Source organism: Rosa chinensis, chromosome 4, assembly GCF_002994745.2.
Source record: "Rosa chinensis cultivar Old Blush chromosome 4, RchiOBHm-V2, whole genome shotgun sequence".
Classification (NCBI taxonomy): Eukaryota; Viridiplantae; Streptophyta; class Magnoliopsida; order Rosales; family Rosaceae; genus Rosa; species Rosa chinensis.
The window spans coordinates 50284731-50301127 of NC_037091.1; the positions used below are offsets into that span (position 1 = coordinate 50284731).

The window sequence follows — 16397 nt, forward strand, 5'->3', positions numbered from 1 at the left end:
AAAAAATCGATGTCTGTATATTTTAGTAACATCGATTTCCATTTTGGAACTGATGTGTGGTACCCAGTAACATATCGTTTTTGACAAAAAATCGATGTCTGTATATTTTAGTAATATCGATTTCTATTTTGGAACTGATGTCTGGTACTCAGTAACATATCGTTTTCGACAAAAAATCGGTGTCTGTATATTTCAGTAACATCGATTTTCATTTTGGAACTGATGTATCTGTATTACTAGACATCAGTTTTTATGGTTAAAACTGATTTCAACTTTATATCTAGACATCATACTAGAAAGTACGTCCGCACGATGCTGCGGGTTTAGGCGATAAGAGTAGTAATCACAATCTTATAATGTTTGCCGAATATGCTATCGTTTTACATATCATAAAAGCTGGTTCACAAACTTTTTCACTAACTCTTACAAACTCTCTCTAATTCTTCCATTATCAAATCTATACATTCCTCCATTTCTGCCTTACAGATCACCAGGCTCTTCTACATTGTAAGTTGAATTAGATGCAAGAGAATACTTCTGTGTGGCTGAAAATTCCAGCATGACCAACCTATATATAATCTCCTCTATTTTGGCTACAAGGGACGAATATGCCACAGCCAACAATTCCATAGTCAAAGCTTTGTTTTCTTTTCTTCTTTCACGTTTGCTCTTCTCTTCGTGAAAAGTATCTACACAACTGCAAAATTCAAAAATCAATGATCAATGATCAATTCATCCTCGTACTTTTACAAATTTAATTACATATATACATATCTAACTAAAGGGAGCAATATATATCTTGCCTTGTACTAAAGAAAAAACTGTGGAAGCCACAGTTAAATTCAATTTATCTAACTTATGCTTTTGTAATGTGGAAGCTGTCGTCAACTTTTCTTGTGTCTGCATTCACAAACTGAAACAAACAAAACAAACGTGAGAGAATTTTTTGGATCAGCGCATTGAAATTCGATCTTAAACTCTTGCAGACTCGAAGTTAACATATATGCTATGAAGTATGTGAAAGATTAAACACAGAATATAAACACAATCAAGCTTTACTGCAGATACATGTATAGTTATATTCAAACATCCAAGATCACCAACAAATAGTTTAGATACAGTTATGTTCAAATGTTTGTAGTAGTTATGAAACATGTACATATTGGAGTTAATGGTCACGTACTTGGAGCAGCCATGGATCAGGAATAGAGATAGTGCAAACGAGATCTTCTGCGAAGCTCTAAAGTCCAAGAGTCTCTCTATGGGGCAAGACGATGAAGACTTGTGTATTAGAGTTCACAGGGACCTCATTTATATAGAGGTGTCATCAACAGAGTTCTACCCATAAGAGAGACTCTGCTTTACTATGACTGATCCTCTATATCATCATCAGTATTTATCTCTTACTTGCCTATGTAGATAAGCAAATAATTAATCAAGTACTTATCAATATAAGATCAGATATTAATCTCAATATCGACACAAAAGTGGAACTCATCACAAACTCTTATAACTTAATCACCTAGTCACTGAACTAATCACAATCACTTAGATAAATGTCATTGAGTCCATACGTAAGTGTCTTACAGTATGAAGCGCTAATCTCAAGTTTTCATACATACTCACCTCTAATTTGATATCTGTCCTTGTTGCATGCTCTCTGAGAGAACCATATTCAGAATGCCTTGATAAACTCCAACTATTGTTAATCTGTTTGAATGAAGTCCCAATTCCATGTAAACAAAAATGAAGAACATGCTTGTACAATTAAGTGCACATATTTGAAGAGAGATATGACAGAGTCAAGAAGGATTATGGCTTGCATTGGGGCATTGTAGTTGCTGTGATCATATGTGTCGATCCCAGCCTCATCTTTGCAAGGCAATTTCATGCATTGGCTCTTATAAATGGAGCAGGTTCGCTCGTAGTTATGGACATGACCAAACAGCGCCAGATCAACCTAGTTCAAATTTCAAATAGCATGTACATGTCAGCAAAAAAATTTAAAATCCCATGTTTAAACCTAGAGAATCCAATAGAAAACCAGATTAGAAAAGAAAATGGAATCCATTGAGAAATGAAAGAGAAAACATTAACTAGCTAGGGGAAGGTCTGGGATGTTACTTTGCTTGCCAGAAGTAATGGTTCAACTTTGTCAACGACTTTCTCATCAACACTCAGGAATCCAGGGGCAGATGTATACATTGGTCTATGCCTGCAATTTGAAAACATTAAAATATGCGTGAAGATCTGGAGACACTTTCAAGCAGTTATAAACTATTGATATTGATCAAATTATGCACAGTAGACAATTTCTGTGGTTCAAACTGTATGTCATGCACACGAACAGATCCGATGTGAATCAGAAACCAACGGTTGAAAGAACTGATTTATATTGTATGGTGTTCCTATAGAAAAATTACATAAACTTGAATAGTTTTGAAGCATTTAAGTACTTACCCCATAAATATCAACAAAGGAGTTTTAGATCGATCAACTGAAGCCATGTCCTTTTTCATCCATTGATACTGTAAGAGCATATAAAAAAAACATCAAATGCAAATAGAAGTGCAGTGCACAGCTGTAGAATACTATAGACCAGTGCTTAATCATCTTTACCTGCTCAGAATTTTTGGTCCAGTCATGCTCTGTTGAAATCATCGTGATGTGGACGTTTCCTTGTTCTATGGAATACCATGGTTTATCCTTTGCTGGGGTTGGCATTGGAAAGTAAGTCTCATAGGGAACTCCAACTTCCCCACCTGAATATGCAAGAATGTACACTGATCCAGAGTCTATATAGTCCCTGAAAAGTGTAAAAGCAAGCATATATAGAATTAAGTAAACAAGAAAATATGACATTATACTTGAAGTCGTCTGTTTGTACGTGTTAAACAATAGATAATGTACCAACAATGTACACCAAGATAGCTAGATATACTATAAAATGGTATCGAAGCCTCTCAGAGAACTTCAAATTAAGTTCCTAGAGCATGTCTTCTGAGCACACGTACCTCTCATGGTTCCCGATAGCTGTCATGTATGAAATTCGAGAAGCAATAGGGTTGATTTGGTGAAGGAAAAAATCTCATTCAACTAAAAACCCAGTGGCATAGCTTATATCTCCAATGTGGAAGATAGAGTCTACATTCCTGGAATTTATTTCATCCGTCACGGCCTCAATCACTGAGAGGGATCCTGGCTATTCATGCTGCAAGATTAAAATCAGCCTTTTCTTTTCCTTCGAGGTACGTAGAAGAAAAACAATGTACTGTATAGTTAGTTTCTTTTTTCCCCCTCATTTTACTAATTTTATCCATGTTGATTTACTAAATTAAACACGACATGTTGTGCTGTGAGTTAGAACGATGCTCAATTACTATTGTTTGAGTCTAAATTTCTGCAGTACTAAAAAAGCATCACAATTCATATACCTAAATATAATGCTCGACAGAAGAATCACGAGGAGCCTTTCCCATGTCGCCAAATGCAAGAAATTTGAGTTCATCAGATCCTCCCACAGGGGGAGTGTGGAATTGGATTCGATCACTCCAACCAACTGAATCACTGCATTTTTTTTTTCAACCCCCAAATAAGAATCAATCTGTCTTCTTTTTCCAGTTATCAAACAAGCCTAATTCAATGTAAACTCACCACTCAAAACAATATCTCTGAGAACAGTGTTTCACAGACATCAAAAGGGTGGTTCAAAATATTGAAAAAAAAACTAAAAATGAATGAAGCTAACTATATACGATTCAATCACCGAAACCTCATCCACATCTTAAACTGAAACACACCATACATACAGAAATAAGAAAAGATACCAAATTAAAATTGGTACTTCTAATCCACTTCACTAAAGAACCCTAGAAACCAACTTTCTGCTCAAAAATTTCAAATACACGAATCAAAAAGAAGCTCTAATCAACCAAAATGAAAGCTTTCCCAGTGAACTTCTATATATACATCAAATTCCAACTAATCCGAACACAACTGTACATTCAAAACCCAGATCCAAATCAAAATAAGCTTTAGAAAATATAGGCATTCACTGGAGTTGGAGTAACAGTCTTGCAAATGGGCATCGTGGCCTCCATTTCTCCAAAGCAAAGAGACCTAAGTAAACCCAGTCAATTCAAATCAAACAAAGAACAATATTAAAATCACTAACCATCACAAACAAGTGAATTCTTAGATCTTGAACAAAATCTTTCAGAGACTCTGAAAAGAAATAAAAATCAGAAGAGACGGAGAGAGAGCAGGAAGAACCGGGAATCTGGAAACCCAGAAACAAAGAACAAAGTGTGTATGAGTGAGTACCTGATGCTGGTTGCACCGTCGTAATTGCGGTTGTGTTCGGTTCCTCCGTCGCTGGCATTTGGTGCTCGAAGTCGCACCAATCGAGAAGGATAAACTCCTTGGAGGCAGGTTGGACCAGTTGGGGTTCGGATCTCTGAGCAACGACGTGGTGGCGTTGGAAGAGAAGCACCGGCAGAGGCGATGGCGCCGGTGAGGGGACGGAGGCAGTAGTTCAATGAGGGAGAGACAGTAGCCGTGGAAAGAGAGCAGGAGAGGGAGGAGAGCGCTAGGGTTTCAGAGAAGAGCGAGAGAGAAAGAGCTGAACGCAGAGAACGAGCTCAGGTTGGAGAAGGAGCTGAGGTCGGGGACGCGAAGGAGGCAGTCAGAAACTCAGAGTGAGAGTCTATCGATTAAGGTTCGAAAGTTTTTAGATAAAGTGACTAAGTGTGGGGGAATGAAATTTTAAGTCCCGCGTTTCTCAAATTTTTCAACTTAGTCCCTCCGCGTTTTTGTAAATTTTTCGTACGAAACTTTTCTCATCGGTTTCTTTGGTGACTGATGTCCATAATAATAATAGAAATCGGTTTCTTCACAAACTGATGTTAACATGATTTTTAACATCAGGTGCAATCCTGACCGATTTAATAGTGGTGATGTCTAATGACATTATTCTAGTAGTGAATGCCCCTCATGTAGGCAAATGTATTACATGTTAAAAGGATACGTATGGAAACTTAAGCAAAAGTTGAAGTCAATCCTTTGTAACTGCTAGCTAGTCTTATTTGCTTAAATAATTGATTTAGACGTTTGATTCTTATTTTTTTTAATCCATTCGTTTCGTAGTGTAAAAGCCTTCCAATATTCCGGTGGAAGAAGCTGATTCTGTTTTCCACTTATATATGAAGTGAACGGATTCAAGGAACAAGAATCAAACAACCAAATCCTCTATGATTCTCTAGATTGAACTATAGAAAAGCTGAAAAGGTATCTTATCTTTTCTACTTTGTTGAGCCAATCTTATCACAACTCTTTTGGGATTTAGATCTTTGAGTTACCCTAAAGGTTGTGAAAGAGCATAAGCGATGAAGCATGAGCTGGTAACCATTTTATGTGATGCAACCAATTCAAGGACTATATTAGCGTGTTTGCTTTCTTTCTTTTCTTGGTCCGGTCCGATGGACAGTTGTTTGGTGCTGAGTGATGAGTGATGACCACTGAATATCACCGCATCTTGTTGATACACATCTCAGACCATGTGGTTTTTGCTCAGCATGGTTAGAATTAATAGCAAGTCGTCATGATTGCTGTGATCACATATCAAGTTTGCACGGTTAATTTGCACGACTGAAAAATGGTTTAAACCTTGGGTTATAATTTTGCTTGCCGGCAACGCAGTCTGACATGGTGAGAAGTGAGAACATGCTGACATGAGGAGGCTAGCTATCTTGGTTTTGTTGAGAATATCTACATCTGACATGGGAAAAATGAGACTTTGCTTGTGGGTTTATAAGGGTTTAGGTCACTTCATCAATTGCCAATTGATTTTAGATGTGAACCCCAAACTACTTTATCAGGTTTAGATATAATTTAGATTGCTAAGGAGTCTAGGCGTCTAGCTGCTCATCAGCCGCTCAGGCAATGAGGCACTCGAGTTAATAAATAACTATGATGTAAGTGTTCTGACTTAATTACCAAGTGGTGATCCTCTGTTAAATGTGTGCCTTCTTTTGGATGAGAGTTTTTAACTTTTTTCCCACTATAAATTGATGTAGGATGACAATAGGTCCGGGTTAGCCAAAAAAGGGTTAAAAAAAAAAAAAAGTGGCATAGAATGAAAAAAAATGACTGGAAAATAGGTAACTCACACGTAATGAGGTTACTAGCTACTGGAATATTCAGAAATATTTGGTTTTGGACTTTTCAGGTTACTCGTGCGAAAAGTCAGGTTTTAGATTGTGAATGGGATCGGAGCAACTTTTGGCCGTAATGTCTGTTTGAGATGGATGACACCTTTCCAAAATGGGAAATACGAGATCTTGAAGATTCACTTTTATGAGCCCTATCTGATTTAGGTCAAAATATATCGTGTTAATTATCCGATTCAGGATTTAATATCTTTAAGACTCACTGTACGTACATTTTTTAGCTGTTCATACCAACTTTTTTCAAGATATAAAATCTGGCTCACCTATATCTAAATCGATATAACTGATCAAACCAAAAAGAACAACAACAAAAATGTTAAAGAGATTTAGATTTATCTAAAAGTAGAAAACAATTGGTTCCACTTGAATTGTTAGGTCTAGTCCTTAGTCCTCGGTGCATTATCTCCCTCAGCCCTATTCTTTTCTCCCCAAAAATCACTTCATGTTCAGGTAAATCCAGAATATGTGTCTGGCCCAAACTCTAGGTTACTTGACCTAGTTGTAATAGAGTTATGAATTAGAGATATTCTCGGAGATATTTATAGATATCTAATTAATTGTACGATTATCTTTCCTTGTACAACTCTGATTCTATGTCTTGTAATCCTCTATATAAAGAGGCCCCTATTATCAATGAAAGTGTGACTTAATTCTCTCCCAATTCAGTTTTCCTTAAACATGTTATCAGCATGATGTCCTAACCCTGAAACAAATAGCCAAACCTTGATTCAAGAAGCTAAAACCCTAAATTCAAATACAAATCCTTGAAACCTTTACTGCCTCCGCCATATAACTTGAAGCCCTGGACCCCAGGAATCCAGAACCTGCTGTAGAACCACCAGAACCGCTCGGAAACCTACCGAACCATCCACCAGAATCTCCAAACCACCCACAGCAAATATTCCACCGGTTCACCACATTCCGGACCTCTAATTGCTACCAAAATTTTCCAGCAGTAGCATCTCAATCCTGGAATCCTCTTTCCTGGAACTGGCCAGAAGTACAGGCTGCACCTTGAACTGGCAGAGAGAAGAAAAAGAAAAAGGAAAAAAAAAAAAAGGGAGAAGAAAGAAGCAGGTGGACCAGCCCAAAAGAAGAAGGAAACAAGCCCACTGACACTGCCCAGAAGCAAGCCCATATCTAGATTCTGCCACATCAACAGCCACTTCAGATACGCCACGTCAACAGCCACTTAATCAGATTCTGTCACATCACCAGATTTTGCCACGTTAGCAGTCTAGTGCCACGTCAGCTCTGGCTGACGACTTTTCAGGCCAGTTTTTCAGGCCAAATTTCCCAGCAACCTATTTTGAGGTAATTTTTACTAAAAGTTCAGTTTTTGAAGTTTTAATTCTTTTTCTCGAGGATTTGCAAACTCCCTTCTTCTACCCCCATTTCTTCATCATAGGGGAGACCTAATTAAGCTGAACTGTGGGGGTTCGTGCTCACTCCAAGCTTGGAGCTTGTTAAGATCTCCAAACTTAGAGTTTGTAGAGAATTTATGATCGACCACTTACGTCATTGTTTCGATCTAATCCAATACCTCTTGGAATTGAATTTCTTGGAAGCGATTACGCTCAGAAATTTTATCTGTTTTCGTGGTAGCTTTTTTTGCTCCGAAACTAACCCTCTTTCTTGTTCTCTTTCAGGATGAGTAACCTAAACAAATTGGACTTTGTTCCATTGGGAACAACTAGCTCTGAATATCACAGGTGGGTTCGTGATGTCCGTCAACATCTCAAGGCCAATGGAATCCTGGATACGATTCTCGAGCCTAGCCAGGACGTGCTAACTGTTGAGCAAACTCAAGCTTTAGAAGCAAATAGAGCAGCCTTAGAGGCAAATAAGGCAAAAGCCATCATCTTAATGACACGTCATATGGATGATTCGCTCCAATATGAGTGTATGAATGAAAAAGACCCAAGAAGGCTGTGGGTCTCACTCAAAAAAAGATTTGGCAACATCTGTGACTCCCTGTTTCTTGACCTAGAAGTGAGATGGCATAATCTCCACTTCTGTTATTTCAAGTCAGTTCTTGACTACAACTCGGAAGCATTTCGCATTAAATCCTTAATGGAATTTTGTGGTAAAGAGATTACAGATGCCATATTGATTGAGAAGACTCTCTCTACCTTCCTCGTCTCTGCATTGATGGTTGTTAAGAACTATCGAATCGATGTTACTGCAGGACGGATCACAATGTTTCATGAGCTCATTAGAGCTATGAATGTAGCTGAAAAGCATGACAATATCCTTGTGAAGAACTATAATTTGAGATCCGTGGAAACAGAGCATATTCCGAAATCCAATTATAGTCGCGCTCCAAAGAGAGGGCGCCAAGAGCAAAACCCTAATCTTAGGGATACATTTGGACGTTCTGGTCCATATAATCGCTCTACTTGGGAAGGTAATCGCCAAATTAGGCGAACATGGAACCGAAGAGGTCAACGTGGAAAGAGAGAGGGAGGCAACGCCTCTGGCCATGTTAGTGGCACCACCAACACTAAGAGCCATCTAAATGACACTTTCAAAGCACCTCAATCAATGGAGTTTGAGCAAAGAGATGTATGTTCTCGATGTGGAGTGTCTGATCATTGGGCACACATTTGTAGAGCTCGTGAAGAACTAGTCACCGCCTACAAAGCATATTGTGAAGCAAGAGAAGCTCACTATGTGGAACAAGAAGATCAAGAAGATGATCTAGAGTGAAGGGTTGAAGACTACAAATCTGGCTGGGGTCAATAGATCATCAATTCTGTTTAAGTCTTTATTTTTCCAAGAGATGTAATAGGCAATTGTCATATACTTTGTAGTAAATGTCATTGGTTTAGTTTTTCTTCACATAGGCTCATCCAAAATGAGTATGATGTCTAGGAAGGTTTTGAGATAAGTGGTACTTAAGCGAGCTTTGCTCCACCGACATCTCTCTACTCATCTGGTTATATTTATTTTGGAGTTACCAAATGAAGTCAAACGACTACCTTTATTTTGCATTAGCAAGCATTTGGATTAGATTCTCCTAATGGTTAAGAGACAATGATGTATTCCGTTAGCTTATGAATAAAATTTCGAGTTCTTTTCATTATAACTCCATTATGATTCTGAGCATATTACTTTGTGACTACGATGGCTGGGTCATTAGTATTAATTCAAGGACATGGAATAGCTCAAGTTCACCTTGCCAAATGCCACCTTGATTACTGTCACAGAAACTCTACGCTCATAGGGCAAAAAAACATTTAGAGAACGGAAATGAGTTCCTTTGCAATACCTCTAACGATTGCGAACAAAGGCGCATCTTAGAAAAGTTTATGTGTCTCTCTAGTGGACTCTATGTCACTATTCGAGCTATTAAATCCAATAAAGTCATGAGAGAAGATCTCTTGGATTTAGACACATATTGGCTTTGTCACGACAGGATAGGTCATCCTGGTCCTGATATGATGATCCTTCTACTAAAGACTTCATACGGACATCCATTCTCTTGAGCGAAACGAAGCATGAATCAAAAGTTGATTCCTGAAATAAGTGTGACCGCCGCCACTGCCTCTGACTCCGCCGCAATCTACCACCAGCCTAGGGCTGGCAGAGTCCCTATCCATGATGCCATGGATGGCGTCCATCATAGTGATGGCGCCCTAGGTGATGCTGTAATCACTGACTTTGCTTCAAATGGCGTTTCAGACGGTTAGGCCCAACCTAAATTCTCATTGGTTGCTTCTAAGGCCTCTCGTTCGTTTTACAAAGCTCGCTCCTTAGGAAAATTAGGACTGAGATCATCATATGCAAAGGAAATGAACATACTCATTTTGTTCTTACATTGAATCCGTGGGGATTCTGTGGACTAGTTCAACCAAATTGCGGACGTTTAAATATCTCATGATATTGGTTGACAAGCAAACACGATGGTCACATGTTGTGCCATTGTCAACGTATAATGCTGCTTATGCTACACTCCTAGTACATATCATATAACAACAGGTTCACTCCCCGGATCATCCTATTCAGTCAATTAGATTTGACAATGCTAGAGAGTTTACATTGAAGACTTTCGATGGTTATAGCAATGGGACTGATGTTGGACATCATATTCCCATGTACACACCCAAATGATCTTCTGGAAACGACTACGATGGTAGTCAGGACATTGGTAATGCGCACCAATCTCCTTATATCCGCTTGGGGTGATGCAATATCGCATGCAGCTATGCTAATTCCTCTACGACCCACCGCCACTCAATCTACCTTTGCGTTAAACCTAGTGACTGGGTACAAGTATTGTACTTACGCATATTTGAGTGTACCATTTGTGTGCCAATTGCGCCGCCACAGCGTACTATGATAGGTCCTTACAGACGAATGGGCAACTCAGTTGGATTTGAGACTCCAATAATCTTCCGCCACTTAATGCCCTTACTAGGCGATCTCTTTACCGCATGTCTTGCGGATTGTCACTTTGATGAGACAGTCTTCCCATCGTTAGGAGGAGATAAGAACACGAATGTTCATCAGGAACGATAGGAATTGTCATGGTTTGTCCCCACTATGTCTCATCACACATATCTGCTGCAAACATGCCTACAAGGATGAACGTTCCTACGAGAGGACGTAGCGCTACCCAACAAGGAGGTAGGCATGGCGCCAACGCCAAAGAAAGTGGCACTATGAAGTTACAGGCCATGGTCCCATCTAGGATGCGTGAGAGGCCTGTGGCTTCGAAGGATACTTTGGCACAACCCAATCTTTTGATCGTCGACACTCAAAATCCGTCTCATGAGAATCTTTCGGATTTTGGTTATCTTTGGGGGACGCCTCAATGTTAGAACCTATTCCTGAGAATATAGAGCTCTTTGAAAATTACACTAGTGTACATGAGACGTGGGATAGAAACTCCATCATAATTGATGATGTAATTGCGCATTTCTTTGCGCATGAGTTTGTTGAGTCTAATGATATCGAACCACGCTCCGTTGATGAATGAATACCAACGTAGAAAAAATTGGCTTAAATGGAAAGATGCGATCCAAGTTAAGTTGGATTCTTTCGAGCCAGTGATGCTAACACCTCCTGACATAAAACTTATTGACTAATGAGTCTTCGTTAGAAAGCGTGATGAGAAAAAGAGATGACAATCTCACCTTGTGGCTCAAGGCTTCTTACAAAACGCCCTGGAATCGACTACGATGAGACATATTCTCTCATAGTAGATGTCATTGCACTCCACTACCCTGTCAGTTTAGTAGTTTCCAAATAACTGAACATGCAGCTTACAAATGTAGTCACTATGTATCTTTATGGGGATCTAGATACGGAATGTACATGAAGATTTATGGTGTACTCCATTTATCCAAGTCAAGTGGGTCTAGACCACGGAGTGCATTTTACAAAGAGGTTAAAACGCTCACTAAAGTGACTACTTGATTGGGAATGGATATGCCCGAGCATTTTCAGAACAAGTTTCGGATTCCATAGTGGTTCATATTGGACATGATCTTCATTGGAAGCCCTTAAAAAGTTTAGGGAAACCACTGAACACTTGAAATTCGATTTTGAGATGAAGGATTTTGGGAGATCACGATTATGTCTCGGTTTGGAACTTGATCATCGTGTTGATAGATGCTTAGGCATTTTGACAAGGTCAAGCCTTCAAGCACCCCCATGATCGTCTATAATCTTGATCCTAAAAAGGATCCTCTTCGTCTAAAGGATGATGACGAAGATGTGCTACAGGCAGGAGTGTCTTACTTGAGTACAATAGGCGCATTATTGTACATAGCTCAATGCACAAGACCGGACATCTCATTTGCAGTGAACTTGTTAGCTAAGGTATAGCTCTGCACCAACGCAACGCCATTGGATTGGTGTAAAATATATCTTTCGATACTAGAGATGTACGAATGTACGATTGATATGAGTTTGTTCTATCCCTACAGAGAGAAGATGGATTCAGACCCATCACACACCAGGAACGCCGCCAACACTGGCCTGCGTCCACTATCCCCATCCCAAAACGACATGTGTTTTGGAAGGTTTTGCTGATATTGGGTATCTCTCTGACCCACACAAAGGTCATTCCCAAACTGGTTAAGTGTTCACCATAGGTAAGACCGTGATATCTTAGAGGTCTACAGAACAGACCCTAGTCGTTATATCTTCGAACAATGCAGAGATTACTGCTCTTCACGAAGTGGTTTGTGAATGTATATTGATTGGATCCATAGTTACGCATGTTCAAACAATTGTGGTTTGAAGTCTACCACAGATGAGCCTACGAGCATTTAGGATAATGCTACTTATTTTGAACAAATGAAGCAATGCTACATAAAAAGCTATAACACCAAGCATAATCAGCAACAACAGATTCTCCTCAAGATCAAAGTGAACTAGGTTCAATTTGAGGACAGTGTGGCAGGCTTGCTCACTAAGTCATTGCCTAAATTCTACTTTTGAGAAACGTGTTGGTAGCATCGTTTGCGGAAGTTATCCGAACTCCTATGACTGTAGTCATCAAGGGGAGATGTATACATGTATGGTCTCGAAACGTGAAGGGTGTGTTGTGCTCTTTTTCCCCTTCGACCGAGGTTATTTTTGTCCCACAGAGTTTTTGTTACTCGGCAAGGTTTTTAATGAGGTAACGAGAGGAGCGCCACGTTTGGGCGACACAATGGAGAGTGTTCAAGTAAATTCAGAATATGTGTCTGGCCCAAACTCTAGGTTATTTTACCTAGTTGTAATAGGGTTATGAATTAGAGATATTCTCAGAGATATTTATAGATATCCGATTAATTATACGATTATCTTTCCTTGTACAACTCTGATTCTATGTCTTGTAATGCTCTATATAAAGAGGCCCCTATTATCAATGAAAGTACGATCAATATTCTCTCCTAATTCAATTTTCCTTAAACACTTCTCAATTTTTCTGAATCCTTTTTATAGTAGATAACCCGACTTTTTCTTGTCCAAAAAAAGAAAGAAAGATAATCTAACCTTTGTAATTAGATTATTACAAAATCCATTGATTTGAGTAGATGATTAGATATACATAACGGAATATTGTAAAACATATGAATAAGATCAAAAGGCATGTAACCGATCTATTATTGTAGCATAGCATATTTTGTTGCATAATAGGGCATGAGAAAGAGACATTATTTATTGGCCCCAAACAAATTAATTACATATATAGTTCACTCCTCGTCTTCACTGGAGTCGCTTTCTTCTTCACTGGATTCTTCTTCCTCTTGTTTCTTGTGGCCTATATACTTATTCCCAAAGCCGAAAACTCCAGCCTTGTCAGCTTTGCCTCCGTTAATGGTGTTCCCATTAATGCGGAAAACAGCGCCTCCGCCTTTGCCACTCTTCTTGTTCCTTCCTTTCTTCTTTTGGTCACTTTTGGCATTCTTGGAAACAGGCTTTGGGGAAGTATGTGGTGGCCTTGAGGCGTCCTCGCTCTTTTGGTGCTCGACCTTCACCGTTGATAATTCATCAGAACGATATTGCCTGAGAAAGCAAGCATTTGTAGGCTTTAGAAATAGCTGACCCGATGCCATTTTGAAATTCTGGACACACATTTTGGTAAGTAACTTGTGTCCTTAAATAATGTAGTTGTGGGAAAGGAATCTCGAGATAATGTGACATCCTTGGAAGAATATGGAATTCTCTACAATAAGAGTAGGCACACCTCGATATGACAAAGAATAAAGGAAAATAGACGGTCGCTTTTGCAGTGTAACTTGGTACGTTGGTATTTAATAAATTGATATTTACGGTTAAATTCTGTTTGTACGTATTTATTTTTACTTTTCCTTGGTACTAATTCATAAGTAACCAATGAGGAAAATTGTTGAAAGAAATGTTTGCCAATTAGCATTTGGTCAAGGAATCATTTTTGGCAAACTACTTTAAGTGACAGCTCATGTGGCATCGAACTCGATCGCTTTTTTCAAAATGTTCATTAAATAATGGCATAGACTAGGACCTATCAAATAAGATGAGATTAGGTGTGATTCAAACAAGTGATTCACTTAACATTACTCTTTGGTCAAGTGTTAAAGCATTGTTATATATCCAAGAATTATTGGTAAAAGTTCCAAGTTTCATACGCTCTTTCATCAATTTATATATAAGAAAAATAAATAAATAAATACCCACTTATGGCCTTTCAAGTATTTGCACAATTACATCAAATGTCTCATTCAAAATATTCTTTTACATGTTGAGAAAGAATCTTTTTACCCATATATCTACAAAATTTGATGTCCTGATCTATTCGAGGTACACCATCGAGATTCTTAGTGAAGGCTTTGTTGATGCCCAAAAATCCAGCTATCAGGCCCAATTCATTTCTCGAGCCCAATAAGCAAATTATACCGACAATCAACATGCCACGCATGTGGACCCCAGCCACATTCACGCATTTGGGGCTTGCAAGAACGGGTGTGGCGTGGAAGGTAACAAAAATGCATGAGGCCCATCATTAGTTTTAGGCTTGTTGGTAATTTCGGACTTGGGGACCGAAATTCAAGCCCAACAACCCAATTCTGATTATGGGCAAGTGAAGAAGAAAGAAACCAAAAATCACTCAATTACAACAACACTTCTCTTTACCCTACATATTCAATTATTTTCCTTAAAACTAGATATCTCAAGTACTATATCACATTCTTTCACACAAAGCCAATTCTCTACCTTTGACTTCCCTTTTTCCAGCAGCAAATCTTTAAATCACGATACTTAGGATCACAGCAGCAGGATTCCTGGGATTACAGGAGCAGGATTCATGGAAACATAGAAACAGCAACAACTCTAAACTTAAGCCACCGCCACTCTATAAATTAAGAGTTATAGTTGCTGTGAAGGAGAGAGGAGCTACCGGGAGCAATACACAAGCTAAACACTAAACAACCTAAGCAATTCCCTCATTCTCCCAGACACTATATCCAAGTCCAGAAACTCTTCTACCTCCATGTAGATTCAAACTCATCATGCTTGATCGTATAATGATTTTCTCTGCCATGCTTCTTCTCTCCCAAATCCATCCTTAGTCCTCTACCTTCCCAACTCCCATCTCTTATACCGAATATTTCAACCAATCCACTAATCACTGCCGAAATCTCTTCTTCCAAAACTCATGCTTTTCTAGCTCCCACGCCACGTACAACTTGCCAAGCTTTTACTAAAGTTGCATACTAATTCACTACTGTGAACATGTAGAAGAGCTGTGTACTTACATGAGCATTTGCAAGCATAATTAGCTATAATGAGCCATACTCATGATACCGCCAGTAGTACCAACTATCGCCAACTGTGTGACCTACGAGAACACAGCCAAACAGGCTACCGCCCGAGCCCCGGCTCGCCCCCAGATCACCGCTGACGTGCCTCCACACGCCGCGCCAAGTTAGCATCAGAAGCTGAGGACTGAAGCACATCAGTCCCACATCGAAAACATGGAGAAGATCAGTTCTCTCCTCACCTATAAAAGGTTCTCTCCTCTCTCCTCATTAATTACGCATTTACTACTTACCTACTGTTACTTTGTCAACACAAGTACATTGACTAACTTAGGCATCAGAGAAGAGAAGACCGCCCAACGCGGTCTCCCTCTGACGCCCTCTGTACTTTACTTGACAGGTAGTGGAAGCTCTGAGAACATCATAGGTAGCGATCCGCCCTTCGGATCAGCGTTAACTTAAGTCCAGTTACCACTGAACTTTAAACATTAACAAGCTGCTTGGAGGGACACAACAGCACACTTCCTAGGACTTTCAGTCCTTCGAAGTTTGCTGGGAAAATCTTCGCTAACTCAGGCAAAGGGGACGAGATTTTAGGCATGCCGTATAATTTCGACAAAACTACCCCTCCAGGCTTATTATTTGGTTTTGATTATTGAGACTTTTATTGAGTTATATTTCCACATTTTCTCACTTGTATAATGCTAGCAACATTCTCCTCCAACCTTTCCCTTTTTAGCTTTCTCATTCATTGATCATCACGTGTATTCCATTATCCCTAAAAATCAGATAATTAATAGACTCAAAAGAAACATTTTCAATTTTCTTCTGCATCCCTATTTACTTTCAACAGTATTTAAACTCTTCGTTGATATAGGCCAAGGTTGAGATGCTCATGGGAAGCATTGCTAGATATATAAGTCTGTGCGGTCTG

General features: G+C 39.2%; 1 pseudogene; it reads right to left on the reverse strand.

The window, feature by feature from the left end:
* Positions 1–322: 322 nt before the first annotated feature.
* On the reverse strand, positions 323–7365 carry LOC112199480 (annotated as a pseudogene).
* Between the last annotated feature and the right edge of the window lie 9032 nt (positions 7366–16397).